Below are 21,585 nucleotides of genomic sequence, written 5' to 3'. Positions count from 1 at the left end.
ACAGATATTTAATCTCAGTCTCTCACACAGATATTTAATCTCAGTGTCTCACACAGATATTTAACCTCAGTGTCTCACACATATATTTAATCTTAGTCTCTCACACAGATATTTAATCTCAGTGTCCCACACAGATATTTAATCTCAGTCTCTCACACAGATATTTAATCTCAGTCTCTCACAGAGATATTTAATTTCAGTCTGTCACACAAATATTTAATCTCAGTGTCTCACACAGATATTTAATCTCAGTCTCTCACACAGATATTTAATCTCAGTGATTCACACAGATATTTAATCTCAGTCTCTCACACAGATATTTAATCTCAGTGTCTCACACAGATATTTAATCTCAGTGTCTCACACAGATATTTAATCTCAGTGTCTCACACAGATATTTAATCTCAGTGATTCACACAGATATTTAATCTCAGTTTCTCACACAGATATTTAATCTCAGTGTCTCACACAGATATTTAATCTCAGTCTCACACACAGATATTTAATCTCAGTTTCTCACACAGATATTTAATCTCAGTCTCTCACACAGATATTTAATCTCAGTCTCTCACACAGATATTTAATCTCAGTGTCTCACACAGATATTTAATCGCAGTGATTCATACAGATATTTAAACTCAGTGTCTCACACAGATATTTAATCTCAGTGATTCATACAGATATTTAATCTCAGTCTCTCACAGATATTTAATCTCAGTGATTCATACAGATATTTAATCTCAGTGATTCACACAGATATTTAAACTCAGTGTCTCACACAGATATTTAATCTCAGTCTCTCACACAGATATTTAATCTCAGTCTCTCACACAGATATTTAATCTCAGTGTCTCACACAGATATTTAATCTCAGTGATTCATACAGATATTTCATCTCAGTCTCTCACACAGATAATTAATCTCAGTGTCTCACACAGATATTTAATCTCAGTGTCTCACACAGATATTTAATCTCAGTCACTCACACAGATATTTAATCTCAGTCTCTCACACAGAAATCCAATCTCAGTGTCTCACACAGATATTTAATCTCAGTCTCTCACACAGATATTTAATCTCAGTGTCTCACACAGATATTTAATCTCAGTGTCCCACACAGATATTTAATCTCAGTCACTCACACAGATATTTAATCTCAGTCTCTCACAGAGATATTTAATCTCAGTCTGTCACACAAATATTTAATCTCAGTGTCTCACACAGATATTTAATCTCAGTCTCTCACACAGATATTTAAGCTCAGTGATTCACACAGATATTTAATCTCAGTCTCTCACACAGATATTTAATCTCAGTGTCTCACACAGATATTTAATCTCAGAGTCTCACACAGATATTTAATCTCAGTGTCTCACACAGATATTTAATCTCAGTGATTCACACAGATATTTAATCTCAGTTTCTCACACAGATATTTAATCTCAGTCTCTCACACAGATAGTTATTCTCAGTCACTCACACAGATATTTAATCTCAGTGTCTCACACACATATTTAATCTCAGTCTCACACACAGATATTTAATCTCAGTCTCTCACACAGATATTTAATCTCAGTCTCTCACACAGATATTTAATCTCTGTGTCTCACACAGATATTTAATCTCAGTGATTCATACAGATATTTAATCTCAGTCCTTCACACAGATATTTAATCTCAGTGTCTCACACAGATATTTAATCTCAGTGATTCATACAGATATTTAATCTCAGTCTCTCACACAGATATTTAATCTCAGTCTCTCACACAGATATTTAATCTCAGTCTCTCACACAGATATTTAATCTCAGTGTCTCACACAGATATTTAATCTCAGTGATTTATAGAGATATTTCATCTCAGTCTCTCACACAGATAATTAATCTCAGTGTCTCGCAAAGATATTTAATCTCAGTGATTCATACAGATATTTAATCTCAGTGTCTCACAAAGATATTTAATCTCAGTGATTCATACAGATATTTAATCTCAGTCACTCACACAGATATTTAATCTCAGTCTCTCACACAGAAATCCAATCTCAGTGTCTCACACAGATATTTAATCTCAGTCTCTCACACAGATATTTAATCTCAGTGTCTCACACAGATATTTAATCTCAGTGTCCCACACAGATATTTAATCTCAGTCACTCACACAGATATTTAATCTCAGTGATTCATACAGATATTTAATCTCAGTGATTCACACAGATATTTAAACTCAGTGTCTCACACAGATATTTAATCTCAGTCTCTCACACAGATATTTAATCTCAGTCTCTCACACAGATATTTAATCTCAGTGTCTCACACAGATATTTAATCTCAGTGATTCATACAGATATTTCATCTCAGTCTCTCACACAGATAATTAATCTCAGTGTCTCACACAGATATTTAATCTCAGTGATTCATACAGATATTTAATCTCAGTGTCTCACAAAGATATTTAATCTCAGTGATTCATACAGATATTTAATCTCAGTCACTCACACAGATATTTAATCTCAGTCTCTCACACAGAAATCCAATCTCAGTGTCTCACACAGATATTTAATCTCAGTCTCTCACACAGATATTTAATCTCAGTGTCTCACACAGATATTTAATCTCAGTGTCCCACACAGATATTTAATCTCAGTCACTCACACAGATATTTAATCTCAGTCTCTCACAGAGATATTTAATCTCAGTCTGTCACACAAATATTTAATCTCAGTGTCTCACACAGATATTTAATCTCAGTCTCTCACACAGATATTTAAGCTCAGTGATTCACACAGATATTTAATCTCAGTCTCTCACACAGATATTTAATCTCAGTGTCTCACACAGATATTTAATCTCAGAGTCTCACACAGATATTTAATCTCAGTGTCTCACACAGATATTTAATCTCAGTGATTCACACAGATATTTAATCTCAGTTTCTCACACAGATATTTAATCTCAGTCTCTCACACAGATAGTTATTCTCAGTCACTCACACAGATATTTAATCTCAGTGTCTCACACACATATTTAATCTCAGTCTCACACACAGATATTTAATCTCAGTCTCTCACACAGATATTTAATCTCAGTCTCTCACACAGATATTTAATCTCTGTGTCTCACACAGATATTTAATCTCAGTGATTCATACAGATATTTAATCTCAGTCCTTCACACAGATATTTAATCTCAGTGTCTCACACAGATATTTAATCTCAGTGATTCATACAGATATTTAATCTCAGTCTCTCACACAGATATTTAATCTCAGTCTCTCACACAGATATTTAATCTCAGTCTCTCACACAGATATTTAATCTCAGTGTCTCACACAGATATTTAATCTCAGTGATTTATAGAGATATTTCATCTCAGTCTCTCACACAGATAATTAATCTCAGTGTCTCGCAAAGATATTTAATCTCAGTGATTCATACAGATATTTAATCTCAGTGTCTCACAAAGATATTTAATCTCAGTGATTCATACAGATATTTAATCTCAGTCACTCACACAGATATTTAATCTCAGTCTCTCACACAGAAATCCAATCTCAGTGTCTCACACAGATATTTAATCTCAGTCTCTCACACAGATATTTAATCTCAGTGTCTCACACAGATATTTAATCTCAGTGTCCCACACAGATATTTAATCTCAGTCACTCACACAGATATTTAATCTCAGTCTCTCACAGAGATATTTAATCTCAGTCTGTCACACAAATATTTAATCTCAGTGTCTCACACAGATATTTAATCTCAGTCTCTCACACAGATATTTAATCTCAGTGATTCACACAGATATTTAATCTCAGTCTCTCACACAGATATTTACTCTCAGTGTCTCACACAGATATTTAATCTCAGTCTCTCACACAGATATTTAATCTCAGTGTCTCACACAGATATTTAATCTCAGTGTCTCACACAGATATTTAATCTCAGTGATTCACACAGATATTTAATCTCAGTTTCTCACACAGATATTTAATCTCAGTGTCTCACACAGATATTTAATCTCAGTCTCTCACACAGATATTTAATCTCAGTCTCTCACACAGATATTTAATCTCAGTCTCTCACACAGATATTTAATCGCAGTGATTCATACAGATATTTAATCTCAGTGTCTCACACAGATATTTAATCTCAGTGATTCATACAGATATTTAATCTCAGTCTCTCACACAGATATTTAATCTCAGTGATTCATACATATATTTAATCTCAGTGATTCACATGGATATTTAATCTCAGTCTCTCACACAGATATTTAATCTCAGTCTCTCACACAGATATTTAATCTCAGTCTCTCACACAGATAGTTATTCTCAGTCTCTCACACAGATATTTAATCTCAGTCTCTCACACATATATTTAATCTCAGTGTCTCACACAGATATTTAATCTCAGTGATGCATACACATATTTAATCTCAGTCTCACACACAGATATTTCATCTCAGTCTCTCACACAGATATTTAATCTCAGTCTCTCACACAGATATTTAATCTCAGTGTCTCACACAGATATTTAATCTCAGTGATTCATACAGATATTTAATCTCAGTCTCTCAAACAGATATTTAATCTCAGTGTCTCACACAGATATTTAATCTCAGTGATTCATACAGATATTTAATCTCAGTCTCTCACACAGATATTTAATCTCAGTCTCTCACACAGATATTTAATCTCAGTCTCTCACACAGATATTTAATCTCAGTGTCTCACACAGATATTTAATCTCAGTGATTCATACAGATATTTCATCTCAGTCTCTCACACAGATAATTAATCTCAGTGTCTCACACAGATATTTAATCTCAGTGATTCATACAGATATTTAATCTCAGTGTCTCACAAAGATATTTAATCTCAGTGATTCATACAGATATTTAATCTCAGTCTCTCACACAGATATTTAATCTCAGTGATTCACACAGATATTTAATCTCAGTATCTCGCACAGATATTTAATCTCAGTGTCTCACACAGATATTTAATTTCAGTGTCTCACACAGATATTTAATCTCAGTGATTCACACAGATATTTAATCTCAGTTTCTCACACAGATATTTAATCTCAGTGTCTCACACAGATATTTAATCTCAGTGATGCATACACATATTTAATCTCAGTCTCACACACAGATATTTAATCTCAGTCTCTCACACAGATATTTAATCTCAGTCTCTCACACAGATATTTAATCTCAGTGTCTCACACAGATATTTAATCTCAGTGATTCATACAGATATTTAATCTCAGTCTCTCAAACAGATATTTAATCTCAGTGTCTCACACAGATATTTAATCTCAGTCTCTCACACGGATATTTAATCTCAGTGTCTCACACAGATATTTAATCTCAGTGATTCATACAGATATTTAATCTCAGTGATTCACACAGATATTAATCTTATGTCTTTCATATAGATATTTAATCTCAGTGTCTCACACAGATGTTTAATCTCAGTCTCTCACACAGATATTTAATCTCAGTGTCCCACACAGATATTTAATCTCAGTCTCTCACACTGATATTTAATCTGTGTCCCACACAGATATTTAATCTCAGTCTCTCACACAAATATTTAATCTCAGTGTCTCACACAGATATTTAATCTCAGTCTCTCACACAGATATTTAATCTCTGTGTCCCACACAGATATTTAATCACACTCTCTCACACAGATATTTAATCTCAATGTCTCACACAGATATTTAATCTCAGTCTCTCACACAGATATTTAATCTCAGTGTCTCACACAGATATTTAACCTCAGTGTCTCACACATATATTTAATCTTAGTCTCTCACACAGATATTTAATCTCAGTGTCCCACACAGATATTTAATCTCAGTCTCTCACACAGATATTTAATCTCAGTCTCTCACAGAGATATTTAATTTCAGTCTGTCACACAAATATTTAATCTCAGTGTCTCACACAGATATTTAATCTCAGTCTCTCACACAGATATTTAATCTCAGTGATTCACACAGATATTTAATCTCAGTCTCTCACACAGATATTTAATCTCAGTGTCTCACACAGATATTTAATCTCAGTGTCTCACACAGATATTTAATCTCAGTGTCTCACACAGATATTTAATCTCAGTGATTCACACAGATATTTAATCTCAGTTTCTCACACAGATATTTAATCTCAGTGTCTCACACAGATATTTAATCTCAGTCTCACACACAGATATTTAATCTCAGTTTCTCACACAGATATTTAATCTCAGTCTCTCACACAGATATTTAATCTCAGTCTCTCACACAGATATTTAATCTCAGTGTCTCACACAGATATTTAATCGCAGTGATTCATACAGATATTTAAACTCAGTGTCTCACACAGATATTTAATCTCAGTGATTCATACAGATATTTAATCTCAGTCTCTCACAGATATTTAATCTCAGTGATTCATACAGATATTTAATCTCAGTGATTCACACAGATATTTAAACTCAGTGTCTCACACAGATATTTAATCTCAGTCTCTCACACAGATATTTAATCTCAGTCTCTCACACAGATATTTAATCTCAGTGTCTCACACAGATATTTAATCTCAGTGATTCATACAGATATTTCATCTCAGTCTCTCACACAGATAATTAATCTCAGTGTCTCACACAGATATTTAATCTCAGTGTCTCACACAGATATTTAATCTCAGTGATTCACACAGATATTTAATCTCAGTTTCTCACACAGATATTTAATCTCAGTGTCTCACACAGATATTTAATCTCAGTCTCACACACAGATATTTAATCTCAGTTTCTCACACAGATATTTAATCTCAGTCTCTCACACAGATATTTAATCACAGTCTCTCACACAGATATTTAATCTCAGTGTCTCACACAGATATTTATTCGCAGTGATTCATACAGATATTTAAACTCAGTGTCTCACACAGATATTTAATCTCAGTGATTCATACAGATATTTAATCTCAGTCTCTCACACAGATATTTAATCTCAGTGATTCATACAGATATTTAATCTCAGTGATTCACACAGATATTTAAACTCAGTGTCTCACACAGATATTTAATCTCAGTCTCTCACACAGATATTTAATCTCAGTCTCTCACACAGATATTTAATCTCAGTGTCTCACACAGATATTTAATCTCAGTGATTCATACAGATATTTCATCTCAGTCTCTCACACAGATAATTAATCTCAGTGTCTCACACAGATATTTAATCTCAGTGATTCATACAGATATTTAATCTCAGTGTCTCACAAAGATATTTAATCTCAGTGATTCATACAGATATTTAATCTCAGTCACTCACACAGATATTTAATCTCAGTCTCTCACACAGAAATCCAATCTCAGTGTCTCACACAGATATTTAATCTCAGTCTCTCACACAGATATTTAATCTCAGTGTCTCACACAGATATTTAATCTCAGTGTCCCACACAGATATTTAATCTCAGTCACTCACACAGATATTTAATCTCAGTCTCTCACAGAGATATTTAATCTCAGTCTGTCACACAAATATTTAATCTCAGTGTCTCACACAGATATTTAATCTCAGTCTCTCACACAGATATTTAATCTCAGTGATTCACACAGATATTTAATCTCAGTCTCTCACACAGATATTTAATCTCAGTGTCTCACACAGATATTTAATCTCAGAGTCTCACACAGATATTTAATCTCAGTGTCTCACACAGATATTTAATCTCAGTGATTCACACAGATATTTAATCTCAGTTTCTCACACAGATATTTAATCTCAGTCTCTCACACAGATAGTTATTCTCAGTCACTCACACAGATATTTAATCTCAGTGTCTCACACACATATTTAATCTCAGTCTCACACACAGATATTTAATCTCAGTCTCTCACACAGATATTTAATCTCAGTCTCTCACACAGATATTTAATCTCTGTGTCTCACACAGATATTTAATCTCAGTGATTCATACAGATATTTAATCTCAGTCCTTCACACAGATATTTAATCTCAGTGTCTCACACAGATATTTAATCTCAGTGATTCATACAGATATTTAATCTCAGTCTCTCACACAGATATTTAATCTCAGTCTCTCACACAGATATTTAATCTCAGTCTCTCACACAGATATTTAATCTCAGTGTCTCACACAGATATTTAATCTCAGTGATTTATAGAGATATTTCATCTCAGTCTCTCACACAGATAATTAATCTCAGTGTCTCGCAAAGATATTTAATCTCAGTGATTCATACAGATATTTAATCTCAGTGTCTCACAAAGATATTTAATCTCAGTGATTCATACAGATATTTAATCTCAGTCACTCACACAGATATTTAATCTCAGTCTCTCACACAGAAATCCAATCTCAGTGTCTCACACAGATATTTAATCTCAGTCTCTCACACAGATATTTAATCTCAGTGTCTCACACAGATATTTAATCTCAGTGTCCCACACAGATATTTAATCTCAGTCACTCACACAGATATTTAATCTCAGTCTCTCACAGAGATATTTAATCTCAGTCTGTCACACAAATATTTAATCTCAGTGTCTCACACAGATATTTAATCTCAGTCTCTCACACAGATATTTAATCTCAGTGATTCACACAGATATTTAATCTCAGTCTCTCACACAGATATTTACTCTCAGTGTCTCACACAGATATTTAATCTCAGTCTCTCACACAGATATTTAATCTCAGTGTCTCACACAGATATTTAATCTCAGTGTCTCACACAGATATTTAATCTCAGTGATTCACACAGATATTTAATCTCAGTTTCTCACACAGATATTTAATCTCAGTGTCTCACACAGATATTTAATCTCAGTCTCTCACACAGATATTTAATCTCAGTCTCTCACACAGATATTTAATCTCAGTCTCTCACACAGATATTTAATCGCAGTGATTCATACAGATATTTAATCTCAGTGTCTCACACAGATATTTAATCTCAGTGATTCATACAGATATTTAATCTCAGTCTCTCACACAGATATTTAATCTCAGTGATTCATACATATATTTAATCTCAGTGATTCACATGGATATTTAATCTCAGTCTCTCACACAGATATTTAATCTCAGTCTCTCACACAGATATTTAATCTCAGTCTCTCACACAGATAGTTATTCTCAGTCTCTCACACAGATATTTAATCTCAGTCTCTCACACATATATTTAATCTCAGTGTCTCACACAGATATTTAATCTCAGTGATGCATACACATATTTAATCTCAGTCTCACACACAGATATTTAATCTCAGTCTCTCACACAGATATTTAATCTCAGTCTCTCACACAGATATTTAATATCAGTGTCTCACACAGATATTTAATCTCAGTGATTCATACAGATATTTAATCTCAGTCTCTCAAACAGATATTTAATCTCAGTGTCTCACACAGATATTTAATCTCAGTGATTCATACAGATATTTAATCTCAGTCTCTCACACAGATATTTAATCTCAGTCTCTCACACAGATATTTAATCTCAGTCTCTCACACAGATATTTAATCTCAGTGTCTCACACAGATATTTAATCTCAGTGATTCATACAGATATTTCATCTCAGTCTCTCACACAGATAATTAATCTCAGTGTCTCACACAGATATTTAATCTCAGTGATTCATACAGATATTTAATCTCAGTGTCTCACAAAGATATTTAATCTCAGTGATTCATACAGATATTTAATCTCAGTCTCTCACACAGATATTTAATCTCAGTGATTCACACAGATATTTAATCTCAGTATCTCGCACAGATATTTAATCTCAGTGTCTCACACAGATATTTAATTTCAGTGTCTCACACAGATATTTAATCTCAGTGATTCACACAGATATTTAATCTCAGTTTCTCACACAGATATTTAATCTCAGTGTCTCACACAGATATTTAATCTCAGTGATGCATACACATATTTAATCTCAGTCTCACACACAGATATTTAATCTCAGTCTCTCACACAGATATTTAATCTCAGTCTCTCACACAGATATTTAATCTCAGTGTCTCACACAGATATTTAATCTCAGTGATTCATACAGATATTTAATCTCAGTCTCTCAAACAGATATTTAATCTCAGTGTCTCACACAGATATTTAATCTCAGTCTCTCACACGGATATTTAATCTCAGTGTCTCACACAGATATTTAATCTCAGTCTCTCACACAGATATTTAATCTCAGTGATTCACACAGATATTAAATCTCAGTCTCGCACACAGATATTTAATCTCAGTGTCTCACACAGATATTTAATCTCAGTGTCTCACACAGATATTTAATCTCAGTGTCTCACACAGATATTTAATCTCAGTGATTCACACAGATATTTAATCTGAGTTTCTCACACAGATATTTAATCTCAGTGTCTCACACAGATATTTAATCTCAGTCTCTCACACAGATATTTAATCTCAGTCTCTCACACAGATATTTAATCTCAGTCTCTCACACAGATATTTAATCTCAGTGATTCACACAGATATTTAATCTCAGTCTCTCACACAGATATTTAGTCTCAGTGTCTCACACAGGTATTTAATCTCAGTATCTCACACAGATATTTAATCTCAGTGTCTCACACAGATATTTATTCTCAGTGTCTCACACAGATATTTAATCTCAGTCTCTCACACAGATATTTAATCTCAGTCTCTCACACAGATATTTAATCTCAGTGATTCACACAGATATTTAATCTCAGTCTCTCACACAGATATTTAATCTCAGTGATTCGCATCGATATTTAATCTCAGTCTCTCACACAGATATTTAATCTCAGTCTCTCACACAGATATTTAATCTCAGTGATTCATACAGATATTTAATCTCAGTGATTCACACAGATATTAATCTCAGTCTTTCATATAGATATTTAATCTCAGTGTCTCACACAGATGTTTAATCTCACTCTCTCACACAGATATTTAATCTCAGTGTCCCACACAGATATTTAATCTCAGGCTCTCACACTGATATTTAATCTGTGTCCCACACAGATATTTAATCTCAGTCTCTCACACAAATATTTAATCTCAGTGTCTCACACAGATATTTAATCTCAGTCTCTCACACAGATATTTAATCTCAGTGTCCCACACAGATATTTAATCACACTCTCTCACACAGATATTTAATCTCAATGTCTCACACAGATATTTAATCTCAGTCTCTCACACAGATATTTAATCTCAGTGTCTCACACAGATATTTAACCTCAGTGTCTCACACATATATTTAATCTTAGTCTCTCACACAGATATTTAATCTCAGTGTCCCACACAGATATTTAATCTCAGTCTCTCACACAGATATTTAATCTCAGTCTCTCACAGAGATATTTAATCTCAGTCTGTCACACAAATATTTAATCTCAGTGTCTCACACAGATATTTAATCTCAGTCTCTCACACAGATATTTAATCTCAGTGATTCACACAGATATTTAATCTCAGTCTCTCACACAGATATTTAATCTCAGTGTCTCACACAGATATTTAATCTTAGTGTCTCACACAGATATTTAATCTCAGTGTCTCACACAGATATTTAATCTCAGTGATTCACACAGATATTTAATCTCAGTTTCTCACACAGATATTTAATCTCAGTGTCTAACACAGATATTTAATCTCAGTCTCACACACAGATATTTAATCTCAGTTTCTCACACAGATATTTAATCTCAGTCTCTCACACAGATATTTAATCTCAGTCTCTCACACAGATATTTAATCTCAGTGTCTCACACAGATATTTAATCGCAGTGATTCATACAGATATTTAATCTCAGTGTCTCACACAGATATTTAATCTCAGTGATTCATACAGATATTTAATCTCAGTCTCTCACACAGATATTTAATCTCAGTGATTCATACAGATATTTAATCTCAGTGATTCACACAGATATTTAATCTCAGTCTCTCACACAGATATTTAATCTCAGTCTCTCACACAGATATTTAATCTCAGTCTCTCACACAGATAGTTATTCTCAGTCACTCACACAGATATTTAATCTCAGTCTCTCACACATATATTTAATCTCAGTGTCTCACACAGATATTTAATCTCAGTGATGCATACACATATTTAATCTCAGTCTCACACACAGATATTTAATCTCAGACTCTCACACAGATATTTAATCTCAGTCTCTCACACAGATATTTAATCTCTGTGTCTCACACAGATATTTAATCTCAGTGATTCATCCAGATATTTAATCTCAGTCTCTCACACAGATATTTAATCTCCGTGTCTCACACAGATATTTAATCTCAGTGATTCATACAGATATTTAATCTCAGTCGCTCACACAGATATTTAATCTCAGTCTCTCACACAGATATTTAATCTCAGTCTCTCACACAGATATTTAATCTCAGTGTCTCACACAGATATTTAATCTCAGTGATTCATACAGATATTTCATCTCAGTCTCTCACACAGATAATTAATCTCAGTGTATCACACAGATATTTAATCTCAGTGATTCATACAGATATTTAATCTCAGTGTCTCACAAAGATATTTAATCTCAGTGATTCATACAGATATTTAATCTCAGTCACTCACACAGATATTTAATCTCAGTCTCTCACACAGAAATCCAATCTCAGTGTCTCACACAGATATTTAATCTCAGTCTCTCACACAGATATTTAATCTCAGTGTCTCACACAGATATTTAATCTCAGTGTCCCACACAGATATTTAATCTCAGTCACTCACACAGATATTTAATCTCAGTCTCTCACAGAGATATTTAATCTCAGTCTGTCACACAAATATTTAATCTCAGTGTCTCACACAGATATTTAATCTCAGTCTCTCACACAGATATTTAACCTCAGTGATTCACACAGATATTTAATCTCAGTCTCTCACACAGATATTTAATCTCAGTGTCTCACACAGATATTTAATCTCAGTGTCTCACACAGATATTTAATCTCAGTGTCTCACACAGATATTTAATCTCAGTGATTCACACAGATATTTAATCTCAGTTTCTCACACAGATATTTAATCTCAGTGTCTCACACAGATATTTAATCTCAGTGTCTCACACAGATATTTAATCTCAGTCTCTCACACAGATATTTAATCGCAGTGATTCATACAGATATTTAATCTCAGTGTCTCACACAGATATTTAATCTCAGTGATTCATACAGATATTTAATCTCAGTCTCTCACACAGATATTTAATCTCAGTGATTCATACATATATTTAATCTCAGTGATTCACACGGATATTTAATCTCAGTCTCTCACACAGATATTTAATCTCAGTCTCTCACACAGATATTTAATCTCAGTCTCTCACACAGATAGTTATTCTCAGTCTCTCACACTGATATTTAATCTCAGTCTCTCACACAGATATTTAATCTCAGTCTCTCACACATATGTTTAATCTCAGTGTCTCACACAGATATTTAATCTCAGTGATGCATACACATATTTAATCTCAGTCTCACACACAGATATTTAATCTCAGACTCTCACACAGATATTTAATCTCAGTCTCTCACACAGATATTTAATCTCTGTGTCTCACACAGATATTTAATCTCAGTGATTCATCCAGATATTTAATCTCAGTCTCTCACACAGATATTTAATCTCAGTGTCTCACACAGATATTTAATCTCAGTGATTCATACAGATATTTAATCTCAGTCGCTCACACAGATATTTAATCTCAGTCTCTCACACAGATATTTAATCTCAGTCTCTCACACAGATATTTAATCTCAGTGTCTCACACAGATATTTAATCTCAGTGTCTCACACAGATATTTAATCTCAGTGATTCATACAGATATTTAATCTCAGTCTCTCACACAGATAATTAATCTCAGTGTCTCACACAGATATTTAATCTCAGTGATTCATACAGATATTTAATCTCAGTGTCTCACAAAGATATTTAATCTCAGTGATTCATACAGATATTTAATCTCAGTCACTCACACAGATATTTAATCTCAGTCTCTCACACAGAAATCCAATCTCAGTGTCTCACACAGATATTTAATCTCAGTCTCTCACACAGATATTTAATCTCAGTGTCTCACACAGATATTTAATCTCAGTGTCCCACACAGATATTTAATCTCAGTCACTCACACAGATATTTAATCTCAGTCTCTCACAGAGATATTTAATCTCAGTCTGTCACACAAATATTTAATCTCAGTGTCTCACACAGATATTTAATCTCAGTCTCTCACACAGATATTTAATCTCAGTGATTCACACAGATATTTAATCTCAGTCTCTCACACAGATATTTAATCTCAATGTCTCACACAGATATTTAATCTCAGTGTCTCACACAGATATTTAATCTCAGTGTCTCACACAGATATTTAATCTCAGTGATTCACACAGATATTTAATCTCAGTTTCTCACACAGATATTTAATCTCAGTGTCTCACACAGATATTTAATCTCAGTGTCTCACACAGATATTTAATCTCAGTCTCTCACACAGATATTTAATCGCAGTGATTCATACAGATATTTAATCTCAGTGTCTCACACAGATATTTAATCTCAGTGATTCATACAGATATTTATTCTCAGTCTCTCACACAGATATTTAATCTCAGTGATTCATACATATATTTAATCTCAGTGATTCACACGGATATTTAATCTCAGTCTCTCACACAGATATTTAATCTCAGTCTCTCACACAGATATTTAATCTCAGTCTCTCACACAGATAGTTATTCTCAGTCTCTCACACTGATATTTAATCTCAGTCTCTCACACAGATATTTAATCTCAGTCTCTCACACATATGTTTAATCTCAGTGTCTCACACAGATATTTAATCTCAGTGATGCATACACATATTTAATCTCAGTCTCACACACAGATATTTAATCTCAGTCTCTCACACAGATATTTAATCTCAGTCTCTCACACAGATATTTAATCTCAGTGTCTCACACAGATATTTAATCTCAGTCTCTCAAACAGATATTTAATCTCAGTGTCTCACACAGATATTTATTCTCAGTGATTCATACAGATATTTAATCTCAGTCTCTCACACAGATATTTAATCTCAGTCTCTCACACAGATATTTAATCTCAGTCTCTCACACAGATATTTAATCTCAGTGTCTCACACAGATATTTAATCTCAGTGATTCATACAGATATTTCATCTCAGTCTCTCACACAGATAATTAATCTCAGTGTCTCACACAGATATTTAATCTCAGTGATTCATACAGATATTTAATCTCAGTGTCTCACAAAGATATTTAATCTCAGTGATTCATACAGATATTTAATCTCAGTCACTCACACAGATATTTAATCTCAGTCTCTCACACAGAAATCTAATCTCAGTGTCTCACACAGATATTTAATCTCAGTGATTCATACAGATATTTAATCTCAGTCTCACACACAGATATTTAATCTCAGTCACTCACACAGATATTTAATCTCAGTGTCTCACACAGATATTTAATCTCAGTGTCTCACACAGATATTTAATCTCAGTGATTCATACAGATATTTAATCTCAGTCTCTCACACAGATATTTAATCTGTGTCTCACACAGATATTTAATCTCAGTGATTCATACAGTTATTTAATCTCAGTCACTCACACAGATATTTAATCTCAGTCTCTCACACAGATATTTAATCTCAGTGTCTCACACAGATATTTAATCTCAGTGATTCATACAGATATTTAATCTCAGTCTCTCACACAGATATTTAATCACAGTGTCTCACACAGATATTTAATCTCAGTCTGTCACACAGATATTTAATCTCAGTGTCTCACACAGATATTTAAGCTCAGTCTCTCACACAGATATTTAATCTCAGTCTCTCACACAGATATTTAATCTCAGTGTCTCACACAGATATTTAATCTCAGTGATTCATACAGATATTTAATCTCAGTCTGTCGCACAGATATTTAATCTCAATGTCTCACACAGATATTTAATCTCAGTCTCTCACACAGATATTTAATCTCAGTGTCTCACACAGATATTTAATCTCAGTGATTCATACAGATATTTAATCTCAGTCTCTCACACAGATATTTAATCTCAGTGTCTCACACAGATATTTAATCTCAGTGATTCATACAGATATTTAATCTCAGTCTCTCACACAGATATTTAATCTCAGTCTCTCACACAGAGATATAATCTCAGTCTCTCACACAGATATTTAATCTCAGTGTCTCACACAGATATTTCATCTCAGTGATTCATACAGATATTTAATCTCAGTCACTCACACAGATATTTAATCTCAGTCTCTCACACTGATATTTAATCTGTGTCTCACACAGATATTTAATCTCAGTGATTCATACAGATATTTAATCTCAGTCTCTCATACAGATATTTAATCTCAGTCTCTCACACAGATATTTCATCTCAGTCTCTCACACAGAGATATAATCTCAGTGTCTCACACAGATATTTAATCTCAGTGTCTCACACAGATATTTAATCTCAGTGATTCATACAGATATTTAATCTCAGTCTCTCACACAGATATTTAATCTCAGTCTCTCACACAGATATTTAATCTCAGTGTCTCACACAGATATTTATTCTCAGTGATTCATACAGATATTTCATCTCAGTCTCTCACACAGATAATTAATCTCAGTGTCTCACACAGATATTTAATCTCAGTGATTCATACAGATATTTAATCTCAGTGTCTCACAAAGATATTTAATCTCAGTGATTCATACAGATATTTAATCTCAGTCACTCACACAGATATTTAATCTCAGTCTCTCACACAGAAATCTAATCTCAGTGTCTCACACAGATATTTAATCTCAGTCTCTCACACAGATATTTAATCTCAGTCTCTCACACAGATATTTAATCTCAGTGATTCACACAGATATTTAATCTCAGTGTCTCACACAGATATTTAATCTCAGTGTCTCACACAGATATTTAATCGCAGTGTCTCACACAGATATTTAATCTCAGTCTCTCACACAGATGTTTAACCTCAGTGTCTCACACAGATATTTAATCTTAGTCTCTCACACAGATATTTAATCTCAGTGACCCACACAGATATTTAATCTCAGTCTCTCACACAGATATTTAATCTCAGTGTCTCACACAGATATTTAATCTCAGTGTCTCACACAGATATTTAATCCCAATCTCTCACACAGATATTTAATCTCAGTGTCTCACACAGATATTAATCTCAGTGATTCATACAGATATTTAATCTCAGTCTCTCACACAGATATTTAATCTCAGTGTCTCACACAGATATTTAATCTCAGTGTCTCACACAGATATTTAATCTCAGTGATTCACACAGATATTTAATCTCAGTTTCTCACACAGATATTTAATCTAAGTGTCTCACACAGATATTTAATCTCAGTCTCTCACACAGATATTTAATCTCAGTCTCTCACACAGATATTTAATCGCAGTGATTCATACAGATATTTAATCTCAGTGTCTCACACAGATATTTAATCTCAGTGATTCATACAGATATTTAATCTCAGTCCCTCACACATAAATTTAATCTCAGTGATTCATACAGATATTTAATCTCAGTGATTCACACAGATATTTAATCTCAGTCTCTCACACAGATATTTAATCTCAGTCTCTCAAACAGATATTTAATCTCAGTCTCTCACACAGATAGTTATTCTCAGTGTCTCACACAGATATTTAATCTCAGTGTCTCACACATATATTTAATCTCAGTCTCTCATACAGATATTTAATCTCAGTCTCTCACACAGATATTTAGTCTCAGTGTCCAACACAGATATTTAATCTCAGTCTCTCACACAGATATTTAATCTCAGTGTCTCACACAGATATTTAATCTCAGTGATGCATACACATATTTAATCTCAGTCTCACACACAGATATTTAATCTCAGTCTCCAGTGATTCATACAGTTATTTAATCTCAGTCTGTCACACAGATATTTAATCTCAGTGTCTCACACAGATATTTAATCTCAGTCTCTCACACAGATATTTAATCTCAGTGTCTCACACAGACATTAATCTCAGTGATGCATACAGATATTTAATCTCAGTCTCTCACACAGATATTTAATCTCAGTGTCTCACACAGATATTTAATCTCAGTGTCTCACACAGATATTTAATCTCAGTGATTCACACAGATATTTAATCTCAGTTTCTCACACAGATATTTAATCTCAGTGTCTCACACAGATATTTAATCTCAGTCTCTCACACAGATATTTAATCTCAGTCTCTCACACAGATATTTAATCGCAGTGATTCATACAGATATTTAATCTCAGTGTCTCACACAGATATTTAATCTCAGTGATTCATACAGATATTTAATCTCAGTCTCTCACACAGATATTTAATCTCAGTCTCTCACACAGATATTTAATCTCAGTCTCTCACACATATATTTAATCTCAGTGTCTCACACAGATATTTAATCTCAGTGATGCATACACATATTTAATCTCAGTCTCACACACAGATATTTAAACTCAGTCTCCAGTGATTCATACAGTTATTTAATCTCAGTCTGTCACACAGATATTTAATCTCAGTGTCTCACACAGATATTTAATCTCAGTCTCTCACACAGATATTTAATCTCAGTGTCTCACACAGATATTTAATCTCAGTGATTCATACAGATATTTAATCTCAGTCTCTCACACAGATATTTAATCTCAGTGTCTCACACAGATATTTAATCTCAGTGATTCATACAGATATTTAATCTCAGTCTCTCACACAGATATTTAAACTCAGTCTCTCACACAGAGATATAATCTCAGTCTCTCACACAGATATTTAATCTCAGTGTCTCACACAGATATTTAATCTCAGTGATTCATACAGATATTTAATCTCAGTCACTCACACAGATATTTAATCTCAGTCTCTCACACAGATATTTAATCTCAGTGTCTCACACAGATATTTAATCTCAGTGATTCATACAGATATTTAATCTCAGTCTCTCACACAGATATTTAATCACAGTGTCTCACACAGATATTTAATCTCAGTGTCTCACACAGATATTTAATCTCAGTCTCTCACACAGATATTTAATCTCAGTGTCTCTCACAGCTATTTAATCTCTGTGATTCATACAGATATTTAATCTCAGTCTCTCACACAGATATTTAATCTCAGTCTCTCACACAGATATTTAATCTCAGTGTCTCAGACAGCTATTTAATCTCAGTGATTCATACAGACATTTAATCTCAGTCTCTCACACAGATATTTAATCTCAGTGTCTCACACAGATATTTAATCTCAGTGATTAATACAGATATTTAATCTCAGTCTCTCACACAGATATTTAATCTCAGTCTCTCACACAGATATTTAATCTCAGTGTCTCACACAGATATTTAATCTCAGTGTCTCACACAGATATTTAATCTCAGTGATTCATACAGATATTTAATCTCAGTCTGTCACACAGATATTTAATCTCAGTGTCTCACACAGATATTTAATCTCAGTCTCTCACACAGATATTTAATCACAGTGTCTCACACAGATATTTAATCTCAGTCTCTCACACAGAGATATAATCTCAGTCTCTCACACAGATATTTAATCTCAGTGTCTCACACAGATATTTAATCTCAGTGATTCATACAGATATTTAATCTCAGTCACTCACACAGATATTTAATCTCAGTCTCTCACACAGATATTTAATCTCAGTGTCTCACACAGATATTTAATCTCAGTGATTCATACAGATATTTAATCTCAGTCTCACACACAGATATTTAATCTCAGTCTCTCACACAGATATTTAATCTCAGTGTCTCACACATATATTTAATCTCAGTGTCTCACACAGATATTTAATCTCAGTGATTCATACAGATATTTAATCTCAGTCTCTCACACAGATATTTAATCTGTGTCTCACACAGATATTTAATCTCAGTGATTCATACAGATATTTAATCTCAGTCTCTCACACAGATATTTAATCTCAGTCTCTCACACAGATATTTAATCTCAGTCTCTCACACAGATATTTAATCTCAGTGTCTCACACAGATATTTAATCTCAGTGATTCATACAGATATTTAATCTCAGTCTCTCACACAGATATTTAATCTCAGTGTCTCACACAGATATTTAATCTCAGTGATTCATACAGATATTTAATCTCAGTCTCTCACACAGATATTTAATCTCAGTCTCTCACACAGAGATATAATCTCAGTCTCTCGCACAGATATTTAATCTCAGTGTCTCACACAGATATTTAATCTCAGTGATTCATACAGATATTTAATCTCAGTCACTCACACAGATATTTAATCTCAGTCTGTCACACAGATATTTAATCTCAGTGTCTCACACAGATATTTAATCTCAGTCTCTCACACAGATATTTAATCACAGTGACTCACACAGATATTTAATCTCAGTCTCTCACACAGAGATATAATCTCAGTCTCTCACACAGATATTTAATCTCAGTGTCTCACACAGATATTTAATCTCAGTGATTCATACAGATATTTAATCTCAGTCACTCATACAGATATTTAATCTCAGTCTCTCACACAGATATTTAATCTCAGTGTCTCACACAGATATTTAATCTCAGTGATTCATACAGATATTTAATCTCAGTCTCACACACAGATATTTAATCTCAGTCTCTCACACAGATATTTAATCTCAGTGTCTCACACATATATTTAATCTCAGTGTCTCACACAGATATTTAATCTCAGTGATTCATACAGATATTTAATCTCAGTCTCTCACACAGATATTTAATCTGTGTCTCACACAGATATTTAATCTCAGTGATTCATACAGATATTTAATCTCAGTCTCTCACACAGATATTTAATCTCAGTCTCTCACACAGATATTTAATCACAGTGTCTCACACAGATATTTAATCTCAGTGTCTCACACAGATATTTAATCTCAGTCTCTCACACAGATATTTAATCTCAGTGTCTCTCACAGCTATTTAATCTCTGTGATTCATACAGATATTTAATCTCAGTCTCTCACACAGATATTTAATCTCAGTCTCTCACACAGATATTTAATCTCAGTGTCTCAGACAGCTATTTAATCTCAGTGATTCATACAGATATTTAATCTCAGTCTCTCACACAGATATTTAATCTCAGTGTCTCACACAGATATTTAATCTCAGTGATTAATACAGATATTTAATCTCAGTCTCTCACACAGATATTTAATCTCAGTCTCTCACACAGATATTTAATCTCAGTGTCTCACACAGATATTTAATCTCAGTGTCTCACACAGATATTTAATCTCAGTGATTCATACAGATATTTAATCTCAGTCTGTCACACAGATATTTAATCTCAGTGTCTCACACAGATATTTAATCTCAGTCTCTCACACAGATATTTAATCACAGTGTCTCACACAGATATTTAATCTCAGTCTCTCACACAGAGATATAATCTCAGTCTCTCACACAGATATTT

Source organism: Scyliorhinus torazame, chromosome 20, assembly GCF_047496885.1.
Source record: "Scyliorhinus torazame isolate Kashiwa2021f chromosome 20, sScyTor2.1, whole genome shotgun sequence".
Classification (NCBI taxonomy): domain Eukaryota; kingdom Metazoa; phylum Chordata; class Chondrichthyes; order Carcharhiniformes; family Scyliorhinidae; genus Scyliorhinus; species Scyliorhinus torazame.
Note: the sequence above shows the minus strand (reverse complement) of the source record.